This window comes from Cupressus sempervirens, chromosome 3 (assembly GCF_028749045.1).
Source record: "Cupressus sempervirens isolate cs-2001-9-10 chromosome 3, ASM2874904v1, whole genome shotgun sequence".
Lineage (NCBI taxonomy): Eukaryota > Viridiplantae > Streptophyta > Pinopsida > Cupressales > Cupressaceae > Cupressus > Cupressus sempervirens.
The window spans coordinates 1,042,514,489-1,042,529,303 of record NC_143120.1 but is presented as its reverse complement, the minus strand read 5'-3'; the positions used below and the strand labels follow the sequence as shown (position 1 = coordinate 1,042,529,303).

General features: G+C 32.0%; 1 non-coding gene across 1 annotated transcript; it reads left to right on the top strand.

Annotated features, from left to right (window-relative positions):
• The first annotated feature begins 14,333 nt into the window (after positions 1-14,333).
• TRNAE-CUC (transfer RNA glutamic acid (anticodon CUC)) lies at positions 14,334-14,406 on the top strand. Its single transcript has one exon. It is a non-coding gene; the product is annotated as a tRNA-Glu (tRNA).
• The last annotated feature ends 409 nt before the right edge of the window (positions 14,407-14,815 follow it).

The window sequence follows — 14,815 nt, the reverse complement described above, 5'->3', positions numbered from 1 at the left end:
TAACTACAACCTATTCAAGCTACCTTGCTAGAGGATTTAAATCTCTTTCTAATAAATACCTTTTTAGAGGATTTAAAAGACTTAATAAAAGTATTCCCTATTAAAGACTTACAATAGTTGAAATGGTTAGAAAGAAAACTAAAGTTTATATTTAAATACTTGACACATCTTTCCTAGTAGATCCTCTATGAAATCTCATTGAAGTTGCTTTGATTTCCTTCCTCTATCCTAGCTTGGTGAACCTCCTTTGTTCACTTCTTCTTTGTCCCACTCATACTTTTGGCACCTATTTGTTGCTACTCCTTTCACATAAATTTTTTGGGCTGCCTTCATAAATCTCTACTCATATAGTTACTATAACAACAACTATCTTCTCTCTCTCTCACTCTCTCTCTCTCTCTCTCTCTCTCTCTCTCTCTCTCTCTCTCTCTCTCTCTCTCTCTCTCTCTCTCTCTCTCAACAATAGCCTTCTTGCCTTCCTTGCCAGCAAACTTCAAAATGAAATCCAAGTGATCTTTAAATCATGTTCATTTTTCACAAATGGAAACCTTAATAGTTTATCCCACTTAAACTATAAATTTGAAATTTGAATTGCACAATGAGCATAGTCACAAGACACTCGAGACTACCTATCTATAGATGCCTATACTTATAGGCTACCTTATGCATCTGTGAGTCTACATCTAGACCTGAGAGCTTATGAGCTTTAGTCATATTATGTTGCTTCTCTCCACATGCATGTTTGCTGGAAATATGGCTAGGTAGATTTATGAGTGTTGTCATTTATGGCAACATATACTTTTAATATTTCATGATGTTATCAGAGTCAAAAAATTGCCTAAGTGTTAGACAGTTTACAAAAGTACAGAGATAGATACAGTATGAACAAATGACAAACTTTGAGTTAATTCATGCGCAATTGAGAATCGATAGTTGACAAGGTTATGATGACGTATGTCAGTGTGCAGACCTGTACAAACAATATGTCGCAAGTTATAGTTAAATTACTAGTTCAAGTAATCAATAGAGCAGACCAAAGCATTATAGTTAATTGAAGTGTATGGCTTAATGAATTATTTTGGTAACAAAATAATTACTTGACCATGTTGGGCTGACATCCTAGATGTCTACCCAAAGTTACTTTATATTTGGTCAAGTGTGTGAAAGAATCAAGGCCGACTAAGTAGAGTTTTATTAATTTGTGAGATATAAGTAAAGATCATATCTTGCATAGATAATGGGTGGTACAAATGTGATGTGAACTTTAGTAAAGAAAGATTAAGTGATAGTGAGTCATGTGGGATGCAAAAGTTGATGTATGACTAGAGCAAGTGCGAGATGTGAAAACAAGTTAGTTTTGTATGTATATCTACTCTTGTGAGAAACTTAATTGTATACTACACATTAGGGTAGTGGGCTCTTCTTGCATACATTGTATTTGATCTACCAACTACTAATAGGGTTGAAGGAACTCCTAACAAGGTTGAGACTTTTACTAGGTCCTAGTCCTCTAACAAGGACTTGAGACACTATATGTATTTGCATCAACATCCTAAACATGATTATTTTGTTTAGTGGATCATCTTGTGGGTATCATCCCACTGGGGTTTTCCCTTGGCCAGGGTTTCCTTAGTTAACAAATAATAGTTTTATGAGTTCTTTTTGTGTATGGCTATATTTACTGTTCAACATTGTTGGTTTACTTTCATATGCAAGTTATAAATTAATTAACAATATTCAGTCATGGGAAAAAGTTTGTAGAATATTGATTCACCCACACCCCCCCCCCCCCCCCCACCTCCCTTAATATTATCTATTTCTAAGAATTGGTATCAGAGCCTAGTTACTCAAAAGAGGCTTAACAGCTTGAGTAAGATCCCTATGAATATAGAACAGTTGAAGAGAAACCTTGAAGAAGCTCTTGAGAAAATTGATCTTCTTATTAAAGAAAGAGATAACCTGAAAGATAGGTATGAGGATGCAAAAGTTTACATTGGAAAACTAAAAGAAAAGATTGATGATTTGAAATTGAAAAAACAATCAAATAAGCATATTAGTGACAATGATGAAGTAGGAATTCTCAAGAAAGAAAATGAGATCTTGAAGCATGAGTTTAAAATTGTCGAACTTAAGTTAAGTCTTAAGAAAGATGATAGCAAAACCAAACCTAATCTAAAAGTTGAGAATGCAAACCTTAAATCCCAGTTAAATCAAGTAACATATGAATTAGACTCTATTGAGATAGAACATGCTAAGTTAGAAAAGTACACCACTATTTTGAAAGGAGAAAACCCAAGCTAAACAACAGTTAGAGAAGCTTTATTCAAGTAGTGAGAAAATTGATGAGTAGATATTTTGCCAAAGACCTGCTTATGATAAGACACGCCTTGGATGTTTTATTGCAGAAAAATCAGCCAAGAAAATTAAAATTAGAATAGAACTAGTTCGATTTGTTGAGTCCCCTAAAGAATCTGATCTGAGTAAGATTGAATCAAACATAACTACTAAAGTAACTAAAGAAATTGAACTAGTTGATATGTCTGTGAGACTTGATGAACCAAAGAAAATAGAGCAAGTTGATGAACCTAAGAAAGATGAATCATCTAAGGAAGTTAGACATAAATTCAAAGGTAGATGTTTCATATACAATGAAGTTGGTCATATCAAAAGAGATTGCACAGGTAAGTCTTTTAAACCTATTACTAATTTCTATTGTTATAATTGTCATAGTTATGGACATAAAGAAGTAGATTGTAAGAAACCTAAGTTTGATAGTAATAATGGGAATAGTAGAATGTTTAGGAATACTAACCCTATAGGTAATGAAAGAGAAAGATCACAAAGAAAATCTAATGATGGAGAGAAATATATTGGTGAAAGGAAGCAGTTTGTACATTACAAGTGTAACAATTCTGGACATATTGCAAGGAATTGCAAAGCACTTGAAAGTCAAAATGGAACCAAACAAAGAAGGAATGCACATGTATGTCAGTTATGCAATAACGTTGGACACACAACAAGATTTTGCAGAATGGACAAAAGGAACTTCAACAGGAATCCTAATCATAGAAGGAACAATAACAGGGATGACAGAAGAAATGGTAATGACAATGACAATATTTAGAAGGAATCAATTAAAGATCATCTTAATGAATTCAAGGAAGCATTTGTGGAATATATTAATCCAGAAAGTTCTCATACAATATTGGAAGAGCATTATTTTGATTCACCTGATGGGAAATTGTAGTCAGAAATTGTTTGTGACTCATCCTACCTAAATTAAGCATTTCCAGAAGAGGTAGGGTGTTAGTTAATCAGAATTGACGATAGATTGTGAATTAGAAGTTGTGCAGTCAACAGAAGGTAGACAACATAGGGAGAAGCTATGGTCGAGTGCACAAGAGTTTTGATGATTGCAGTAAGTCATAAAGAAGAAAATGAATTTATTGGTAATTAGTAACAACTTCTGACAAAGAAGCAAATGCGCATTTAATGTGGAGTTAAATTTGAAATGATTCAAGGATTCTGAGTAAGATATTCAATACCATTTAATCATGCAAAGTGAAGCATTTGAATTCAAAGTTGTCGAAGTCCTAATATGCGATATTAAAGGTATTTAATGAAGCTTTAAGTTGGAATTTTTAGTATCAACAGTTAGCAATATGGAAAGCTATTCAAATTGTGATATAAGTGAGAGACCTAGGTACAAATTCAAGAAGTACCCATTTATTTCTCTCATTGATGATCTGTTAGGAGCATTTTCTCAAATCCCACCAAATGCACTTCACATAGAAGATGTTAGAAGCTACATACATTGTAAATTTGGGAGTGTTGGAGATGAAGATATTCACAAGGATTTAGGAGTTATGCGTAATGGAGACCTAACCCTAAAATTTGAGTATGCATACCTAAATGAATAGAACCTAATTAAGTATATGTTCTTCATGAAATTTGATAATCATGAGTGGAGCAAGATTATCCTAAGTTGAGTTCATGAAGAAATTTTTTGGGTAGGTGATGTGCCTATTGTAATTGAAAATGACCTAATTCATAAGTTTACAAGTTTAAGAAATGAAAGGTGTAATCTAGTAAATGACAAAAAAGTGAGAAAGACAGTTGAGACAAACCTAAAAACTAAGTTTGATGGAAGGAATATGAGAGTTGATCTAATCTAGGACAATGGAGTCAAAATATTGAGCAAGATTGAAGGTTATAAACTAAATCATAGTTCTAGAGTGAACTTTGTGCCAACAACATTTTTGCATGCAGCTTATGTAATGGCAGTTAGAAGAAGAAAGTAAATATGTGTGAAATTGTCAGAGTGCAGTTTTTGGACAACACTACAAAGTTGAAAAATGCTAAGAATGAAATCTTTGGATTCGAATATCTACTAACATACTTATTTTTCTTTGCAACCAAGTAGTTTCCTGGTATAACAAGTAAGGAGACGGTAATGATTATTCAATGAAGATGGTTACATGATATTATAGGGCCAAAATAGAGAATGTCAGAGACAAAGACATTGATAGAATGATGAAAAGCTTCCAATCTAAGATAAAGCTAAGATATAGAATCCCCCCTCTATGGTGGAGAAGTATAAAGATGAAATATGTTTCATGGCAGAGACTGACACTACTTGTATGGAAGTAGTAGAACCTAGAGTAAAGTTTATTGAGCGCATGGGATATGAAATGAGTGAAGAACTAATTTAAGGATACACATAGATTATTCCACAGTTAGAAAGGGACACTGAATGTCCAAGATGGGGTACTTATGAAGAGAAGATAAGGGAAGTTCATTATGAAATTCATAGTAAAGAGATCAAGAAGAATGTGGAAAAGAAGATTGAATCCATTCTTAAGGAGTCAAGCATGACAAGAGAAGGATTCAATGAAATCAAAGGTATAGCTATGGATATGAAAGCCAATGGGTAATCTAAGGTGTTGATAGCCAAACCTATTGTTGTTGTAGCACCATCTATGGATGTGAAAGTAGTTGGGTCTACTTCACAAATACCTATTGCACCTTATGCAATAGTTGCACAAGTACAACCAGTTAGAGTACAAATTGGTCAACAAAATAGGAAATCTAATGATGTTGAGGTGACAACAACATCTATGCAAAGGAAATCAAAGAGATTAGTGAATTTTAATAAAAAGCCAACACCATCTCTCAAGAAAAGGGTCAAGTAGATCACCAGTGGACCTAGAAAGAGAAGAAAGATATTACAAATAAGTGAGTCTGAGGAGTTTGAGGAAGAAACTAAAGAGATTCTAGTTGAATAGGCAGTTGGAGAATGAAGGACACCAACTGGTACGAAAGCCTAGAAACCTAAAGTTGAGAATCTAATTATGAAAATTATAAATAATGATAGTTGTGTTCAATTGAATAAGTATTATAGTTTGTATAGTAGCATGGATAGGAGACATCTAGAAAATACTATTGTGAGGAACATGATTTTGAGGAATAAGAGATTTGATAGTATCCAAAATAATATTCCCAAAGATTTGTACAATAGATTGATGAACAAGAAGAGAAGAGTAGTAGAAGAAGACACTAAATTGAGAGAGAATATGATCAATAAATTGTGTTAAGTAAGCACAAAGGAAGACATAGAAAAGATCTTGAAAGGTATTGAACCTTTGCTAAGAAATAAGAGGAGCAATTCTTCTTATGTGAGGCAACTCTGAAGAGGTTAAGAAGGAAACCGAAGAAACCATAGTGGAATATATGACTTCCATGCCTAAGATCACCAAGGAAAGTGCACATTTGGAAACAACAAGTCTAGTTAATGTAGAGGCCAGTACTCCTACTAATGGTAAGGAAGAAGTTGAAGAGGCACAAAAAACTTATTCACCTCCTCATATAGTTATTGGTATTGATTCCATGCAAGTGGATAGATAGTATGCACATAACTATAGATGCTAAGGAGAATCCTTTTGCAGGATATGGGTCCAACATTGTTGACAATATTATTGCCTACTCTAGCTTGGATGAAGAGGATGATGAAGAAGCAAAGAAAAATGTAGAAAAGATTAAGGAAGAAGAAAAAGAGAGAAGGAAAGAAACAGGAAAGGAGAAAGCAAGAAAAGAAGAAGAAAACAAGAAAGTAGAAGAAACTTTTGATTTGAAGCAAAATTGGAAGATTGTGATGCAAGATGCAATATTCTTGCCCAATCTAAAACATGCATAAACAAAATCTGGGAAGGTAGAATTTCAGCATGAAGTTGGCATACTTTATGTTGCACCAATAGTTATACCTATTGTAGCATCAACAACTAGTCCAACATCAACAGTTAAATTATTGCCAATATTATCTAATGATGATGATGATTAGAAAGGATTAATGAGCTCTTTGCGAAAACTTCTTGAGAAGAACAAGTCGGTAAAGTCTTTGGAAAGAACATTGGTCGAAGTTCTAGATAAGATGCAAAGGATAGTTCACACAACTATCACAAATCCATACTTACAGGTTAATGCGAAAGAATTGGTGAAATCTTTTGATGAAAATTTCACAACCTTGTCTAATATTGCTTCAATTCAAGCATAGATGAAGCATGATGTATCACTGTTTGACATAATATGCAACAATGTCAGGAATGACTTGCAGGCATTGAATGTATGCATTAAGGAACTAAGGAAGAGCATAGATGAAAGGTAAGAAGTTGTATGTAAAATTTGCAATGTCATACAATCATCTATCAAATTTTGATAATCAGATCAAAGGTTGATTAAGTGAGCTTCAAACACTCATTATCAGTTTGTAGCAACCCAAGGCAAACATTGAAGATATTGGAGCAGAAATGGAGAAAATTCACAATGCTATTAGATGCATTGAATTTGGCAAGGAGAAGGTAATAAAGAGATTCTTTGTCCTTAGAGAATATTTATCTATCAAAGTTGTTATTTTGTAGAGGCAATTGGAGGAGTGTCTTGCAGCGAAGGCATCCTATGATAAATTGGCATATACTGACATGAGCATAGTGGAAGTGGCTACCTATTCACTTTGTGTACTCATCAGTATATCTGATACAGTCAAGGAAAAATGGAAGAAAGACTTTGACAAGATGAAACATGATTTTACAGATTACATATCCAGAATCTCAAGTTGATCAAAGGCAAGTAACATAATTTTGTGGGTACAGATTTTTGACACCTTTGCCATTGATGTCAAAGGGGGAGAAGTATGTAAGGAAAATTGTATACATATATATGTAAGGAAGAAGTATGTAAAATTGTATATGTATATGTAAGGGGGAGCTTACCTGTGTATCATTGTAAAGGAGTGATAAGGAATGTAATGATCCATTAAGACATGAATAAATTTTTTTTGTTTTGAAGGCAATTTTTGTGTAATTACTTTTTGTATTTATTTTGTTTTGTATGACATTGTTTCGGGACTTAGCCAATTTTCCCAAATGTTTCCATCAATGCCGAGGGGGAGATTGTTAGCAATATGTCTAGGTAGATGTATGAGTGTTGTCATTTTTATTTCATATGGGTTTGAGCGCAATCTCATGGGCATCCAAGAAGTAAGCAATTGTTTCTCAATCTATAGTAGAGGCTTAATACATAGCAAAAAATGCAGTAGCATATCAAGCTATTTGGTTGAGAAGAATCTTGGCATATTTGAAGAAAAAATAAGAGGATGGAACCACAATCTATTGTGATAATATTTCCTCAATAGCTTTGTCAAAGAATCCATTCTTTCATGGAAGAATTAATCACATTGAGATAAGTTATAATTTCATTAGAGAGCTGGTTGAGAATGGTGAAATTAAGATGGAGTATTGTAAGTTTGAGTAGCAACTAGCAGACATATTCACTAAGCCATTAGGCCTAGCAAGTTTTATGTGTCTAAGAAGATGTCTAGGCATAGTTGATTTGGATCAGTAGTAATCCTTCTATTGCTGGCTTGAGACAAAGAGGGAGTGTTGGAATATTAAATTGTATTTGGTTATCCTTTTAGCCTCTAGTTCACCTACCAGTCAAAAGACACTGCAACTCCAACAGTCAAGACATTTAATGTGGTAGGCAAGTTTGAATTCAAAAATTAGAGGGGAAGATTTTGTGTGGATAGCACGAGACATAAGGAGGGGATGTTTTATTCATTTATAATAGATCCCATAGATTTAGAGTGATTTAGAAGAGTTCAACAGAGCAACAAAAGCAAAAGGTTTTATTAGAGTGTAGCAACATGGGTGATTGAATTTCTAAGTTTTGTAAAAAGTGATAGTTTTTCATGTATGAGTAGTGATTGCTCTCGGCTTATTGTATGCAAACATATGTTGTAAGTTTTTTTAGTAGTTAGATAAAAAAATTTATGGGTTTGTAGTTTTAATCTCCAGAATTTTAATAGTTTGAATCGATTAATAGTAAGTAAGTAAGCAAGCAAACTTGTCAATCTCGAGTATATTGTGTTTCTGATCTTGTCTCCATTCATATATTCTGTTGTGCATGTTAGTTTTTTTGGAAAAAATAAGAAGTAATCTTTGTTTCCATATATGCATTTTTCTAGAACGTTCTTATTGCTCCTCGTATGACTGGGCTTGTGTTTTCACCGAGCAACTTGGTTCCTATTGACCAAGAAACTTAGCCATTGTATTGTTGAGTGTCTCATCCTTTACCCTTGTTGAGCTTCCCTTTGGAGATCAATAAACTCAGTCTCTTTGGTTTTCAAGCTCCTTGGGAGTGGCGAGCAACTCGGTCCCTGTATTGCTAAGCAACATGACGATCTTCTACTCGGTTGCATCTGCAGCTTCTAAATTCTTCACACTTTTAACCCCACATGTTCTTGTTGTGTTTCTTGTGGCTTTCATTTCCCATTCAAAACTTCAATGTTGAAATCATTATTTTCTTTCATATCCCCTACTTTTATGTATGGCTTTTCACCCCACTGTCATTGCATGCACTAGAATGTTGTGTGCCTTGTTGCATTGCAATTTTATTTTTTCCTTTCTTTCTCATGATACCCCATTTCTTTGCTTCATTATAAACAAATTGATAAAAATATCGTGGAATTGAAGGGTTGTCAAAGTCTATTTCTTCTCATGGCCCACATATTTGCTTGATCTTTTAACCTTTTACTATTTCCTATGCGAATTCACCAGATGCTTTTATAACTTGGGAAATAAATATTTGCCAAGGTTGTACCATAATGAGTGAGAGAGGTGCATGTATTTTCCTCCATTTTATTTATTTTAAAATAATTTCAAATAGAAAATAATTTGAACAAATTTTTAATATCTTACCTTGCAAATATAATGCATAAAATAATTTAAATCATAGACATCTTTTAAAAATTAAGATGTTGGCAATGTTGAGGTTGTGGCAATATGGTGAGGCAAGTCAAGTCCCAGGTGGAATCAACTTTAATAAAATCAAATCCAATAAATTGGCCTCTAAAAATTAATTCTTGACAATATTTTATTGTGTAATTGGATAAAAATCATGGAGTTGGAAACAACTGGAGCTCAAAACAAGCAAATGGTCTCTGATTCTATCCTTACAAATTGATCAAAAGACATCACCAGACCCATAAATATGGGAAACAAATATATATTGATATGTTAACATTCACTTCTAAAATGGATTAACTTAAGATCTCTCAGGGCATGGAATTTTAATCCTCAAAGTTGGTCACTTTATTTTTTCTATAATCAGATACAGTAGGACCAATATGAAACTTTTCCAATATGCCCTTTGCAAAAATACCAATCAGTGCTTTGATAGACTACCACTAAAGATAGTTGTCCATTTTATACAAGGAAAACATGTACTATGAGGATTTGGTCAAATCCTCCTTTTTGCAAGATATCGATGACCAAAGATGACTACTCTAAATTGTAGTACACATGCAGACTAAAAGAGGAATAAATTAGGTTTAATATGCAGTTAGTAAAAATACCAAACAAACTCTTGGGACCCTTATATCTTGCACACAAAATCCTTGAAACAAAAATAATATAGAGGGACAATTATCCTTTCATTAGAATCAACAGGTCATAAATTATAGCCTTTTGTGAATGGCTATCTAGTAGATGTATACTAAATTTGTTGCAAATCTGAATAGACTACATTTAGATTGGGGTTGGAAAACCAATAAAATGAACTCCTAATTGTTTAAAAGTATGCATATGAGTTTACCCCATGCTACCATTATAGAAAAACAATAATATTTCATTTATGATTATCAACTTTATTGTTTTTTACTCTCAAAGTAGACGATCTAATAACTTTTGCATTGCACACTCAACAAATCTAAATAAACTAAGTTTGGTTTTGACTTGGCATGTAAGTCAAATAAACTCGCCAAGATCTAAAAATAAATACATAGACTCTCTTGTAAGCTTGAAATTTAGGGGAATTATATTCTCATCATGGTGACCAACTAGGTATGGATCACATGCCTCTAAATTAGGTTACTTACATTTAATTTGCAAATATGCATGATACAGATTGCATAAAACCCTTAAAAAATAGGTGCATTAAAAGATTTCCAAATCAGAGTACAAAGAGCTATAGATCAGTAGTCATGTTGTTTGATGGGATTTGAACACATTACTGAAGTCTTTTATCATAATATTCATCAGACATCAAATTTATTAGCTCCCAAAATAAGCTACTTAGAACATTGTTTAGGGGTGTATCTTTCGAGTCTTAGTCAAAATTTCAAACAACCCCTCAAAATTCCTTCTGAATTTGAAGGTGCCAACAAAAAATCTTGGTAGGGGGTCAATTATAAGATGGCATGAGGATCTAGATCTCTAGTAGAAGAAGACCACATGCCTCCCAAATGTTTCCATTGGGTCCCTCATCTACCTAAATGAAATTCAAATTTGATTTTTGTTTGGCAGCCTAGGACCACCAAAATGATAAAACCAATATTTTCCTTTGCACAACCAAACACATGATTCATCACATAAAAGTATAATCATACTGGAGAACTTGTTGATTGATAATTGATTATACTCAATGGTGCTAACATTATTTATCATTTTCCCACACTTATCATTATCAATCTTCACTACATAATCACCCAATTGAATTGGTGAATTGAAGAGGAAGAAATCACGATCATCCCTATTTATCATTCCACCATTTAACTATTGCTCCTAAACTATGAGATTTATACAATGTTTGCAATCTCTAAAACAACTTTATATGAACCATTTTCTACTCTTTTGTATCTCCATTTGACATTGACATGAAAGTAAAATCTATACTCTCATCACACACATTTGGGTAATCATCTTCTATTTCAAATACATCAGCATTAGTTTGATACAAATCAACGATATTAGATTATAAGTCTCATTTCCCTTCTTCCATGCATTGAGGGATACCAACATAGATAATGTATAAGGACAAAGGACTAGTAATGTCTCAAGTAAGAATGTTAAGTTTGATTGATGCATAGATGCAATTTGTTACTACAAAGATGAAATGGTTTGAGGCAATCTATTGATAGTAGATTCGATAGAGAGAGTGGTAAGATATGGTACGATTCAAGAAGATATTGGCAATACAAAATTTAAGATATTAAAAAAATAGAGAAGACAAAAAATGAAGAACATAGAGATTTAACATGGTTCACCCAATATGGGCTCCATCTACTAGAACTTCAATCTTCCACTTGTTTTCTTATCCAATGAAGAGGAAATTATAGTCTAATCCATTTTACATTACACCGCCACTTATTTATAGGCCTTTTTGGCAATTTTCCATTGTCAATTAACAAATGAACCCTAAAAATATTTGAAAAGTTAACTAGAAGATTCTTAATGAGTTAATCAAGGGAAAATTCTTGACCAGTGAACCCAAAAATGCTTGACAAGTTAACCCAAATAAAATAGGTATAATACTTGTTTGATCACTCACCACAAAATAACAAAGAGAAGGTTTCTAGGATTATATTGGTGGCTTATAAAGATTGTATCCTAGGCCAAAAGAATGTTCATGGGCATAATTTACCAAGAGAGCCTAGATTGCTTGTTCATTTATGTCGCATCCATTACCTCTAAAATTGTATTTAGCTAGAAGATGATAACAAAGACCATGTGAAGAAGCCATATTAGAAAGAGCTAGTGGAGCTTCATAGGTCACTATGTTAGAATAAACATGTTTGATAGATTCTAGACTATAATACTTGACTAATCAGTCACCACGATACTTGCTTTTGAACTCTCTTCTAGTCTATAAAAATAATCAAGTATCTTTATTATGAAGCTAATTATCTCCTAATAACTTCCAAAAAGAATGCATATTCAATGCTTCAAAAACTTTTTAAAATCTATGTACTATCCATATAATGAAAAATTATGACTTCACCAATTTTTTCTTTCTTGCTTCATGACAAGTTTGCGGAGGTGAATGGTTGTTCGTTGTGACTTTTGAAGAGTCCATCATAGCATCTGACATGGTCATAACAATGAATGCATGTCCCGTAGTTATGGGACTGTTGAACTAGCCAAAATAGTTTTCTAGGTGAAAGGTCTATGCTTTCAACTCGACATCTCTAGAATATGTCTTATTTCATCCCAACTACTTTTGTTGACTCTCTCACATCCCTTTACATTAGAAAATCTATTAAAAATGAATAAAATGCAAATTGAAAATAACAACTATGATCCTGATGTTCCTTCAACTTGGTTCACCATTTTAATTCAAATATTATTTCTTATGTAGCTTTAATGTACTCATAAAATACATAAGCATCTTTAAAGATTCTTAGCATTTCAGATAAGAAAGATGATAAAACATGTAAATCCTAAAATTTTGAATCCAAAACTTTTCTTATTAAGAATACTCATAAATTTATTTTATCTCCCATTATTATTAATGTGACAAATAGAATTTTTATTTTGCAAAACTTAAAAAGTGAACCTGATTAAATTATTTTAAAATATATAGAAAAAAAGGGTAAGACAAGGGTTTTTAATAATCTATTACATCAGTCATTCATTTTTTGGGTCTACATATGGCAACAATGATATGGGACTAGCTAGTACTCCTTGCAAGAGGTATCTAACTACATTATAAATGAGGTGTATATACCCTACTCATAAGTATTTAAACTTGTGACCTCTATTTGAAAAGTAGAAGCTCTCCACCACTAGAATGAATCGCATGTACAATTAAAACTCTAAATAATTTTAATATATTAAAACATCATTATTAGTCCCTGCCTTTAAAAGGCAGGAAACTATTTTTTTTTTTCACCCCCTCTATTAATTTTTAAGGAACAATTGTTCTATTCCTAAAGTTATATCTAAAGTTATATGCTTGTATATTTTTAAATCTATTTATGAAAACAAAAATCCTTATTTTCAATTGGCTAATGACTATTTTCCTAGGGAGAAAATTCAATTTTCTCCAACAAAAATACAAATATTTTCTAGCATGCATTAATGAATTCATTAATTACAACTTTATCTTTTCCATATTTGTGACAAGTTCATTATTAATTACAACTTTATCTTTTCCACATTTGTCATAAGTTCATTATATTTTCGAAAAAGTAATGTTTTTATCTTCCACAACAAAAATAATGTCTAATCAACATTAATTATCACAATTTTTAGTTTTAAAAATGTTAATACATTTTAAATTATTTTAAAAATTAGTTTTGTATAAATCAATAATCATTTTAAATTATTAAATTTTTTTTTAATTAAAATATACTATTGCTATTAAGAGTTGTATTGCTTTATATATATAGACTTTAGTATATATTAATTTAAAATAAAAATAAAAATGATTAATTTTTAAATTTAACTTATGTAATAAAATTCTAAAAAATTTAAATTTTCTTGGTTAAAAATCTATTAATTCAAATCTCGTGATTTTACAATGCATTACATTAAGTTCTATATTTTTAGACAAAGGCTAGTCGCCACATTATTCTATAAAGCTAAAATTTAAAATATTAATTAAAAATCTAAATTAATTTTGTTAAAATTTATAACTTCTCTTTTCAAAAACATTGTATGTCTTTGACTATTACATCCATATGATCTAAAGATTATATGATTTTTTAATCTATTATTAAAATATGAACAATTTTCAAAGTTTTAGGGTTTTGAATATATTAAAACATCATTATCATCAACAATTTTGAGAATTTATCCTTAACGAGGGAAGACACTTCGAGGGATCACAATAAAGTGTATTAGAAGCAAGTTGAGCAGACGTTAGGCAATTGCTCACAATCGGCCATTGTGGATTTTTGTTTTGGTATTGAAGCGCTTGTGAAGCTGATAGAATTTAAAGATCGGAAGCTTTGAGTGTCTTTGGAATCCTCTTTAATCTAACAGTTCAACCGAAAAATGTAATCCGTTGTAGTCTAGTTGGTTAGGATACTCGGCTCTCACCCGAGAGACCCGGGTTCAAGTCCCGGCAACGGAATTTTTAGGTTTTTCATTGTTTTCTGAATATTCGAGTTCTGAAGAATTAGCAGCGTGTGATTTGCGCTTCGTGAGCAATTGGGTTTGGGAAATGACTGCTACCAGGCCTGGAATTTGACGGTCACCCCTGGCGGTCAAGTGGATTTTTTATGATTTACAATATTTATTGATTGTCATTTTTTATCTTAATAACTTAATATTTGATCAATATAAAGTATAAATTAGTAATATTCATAATATAAAAATTTAAAAAATAATAGGAATATATGTAAATTAAGAATGTTTCTAAGTTTATATTTTGCATACTAATATTCTAAATTGGTAAAAAAATTGTTTATATAATGTATTTTAAAAATATTGTCTATTATGAATTTTGACGATTTATTAATAAACTTAAGTATCATATTGAT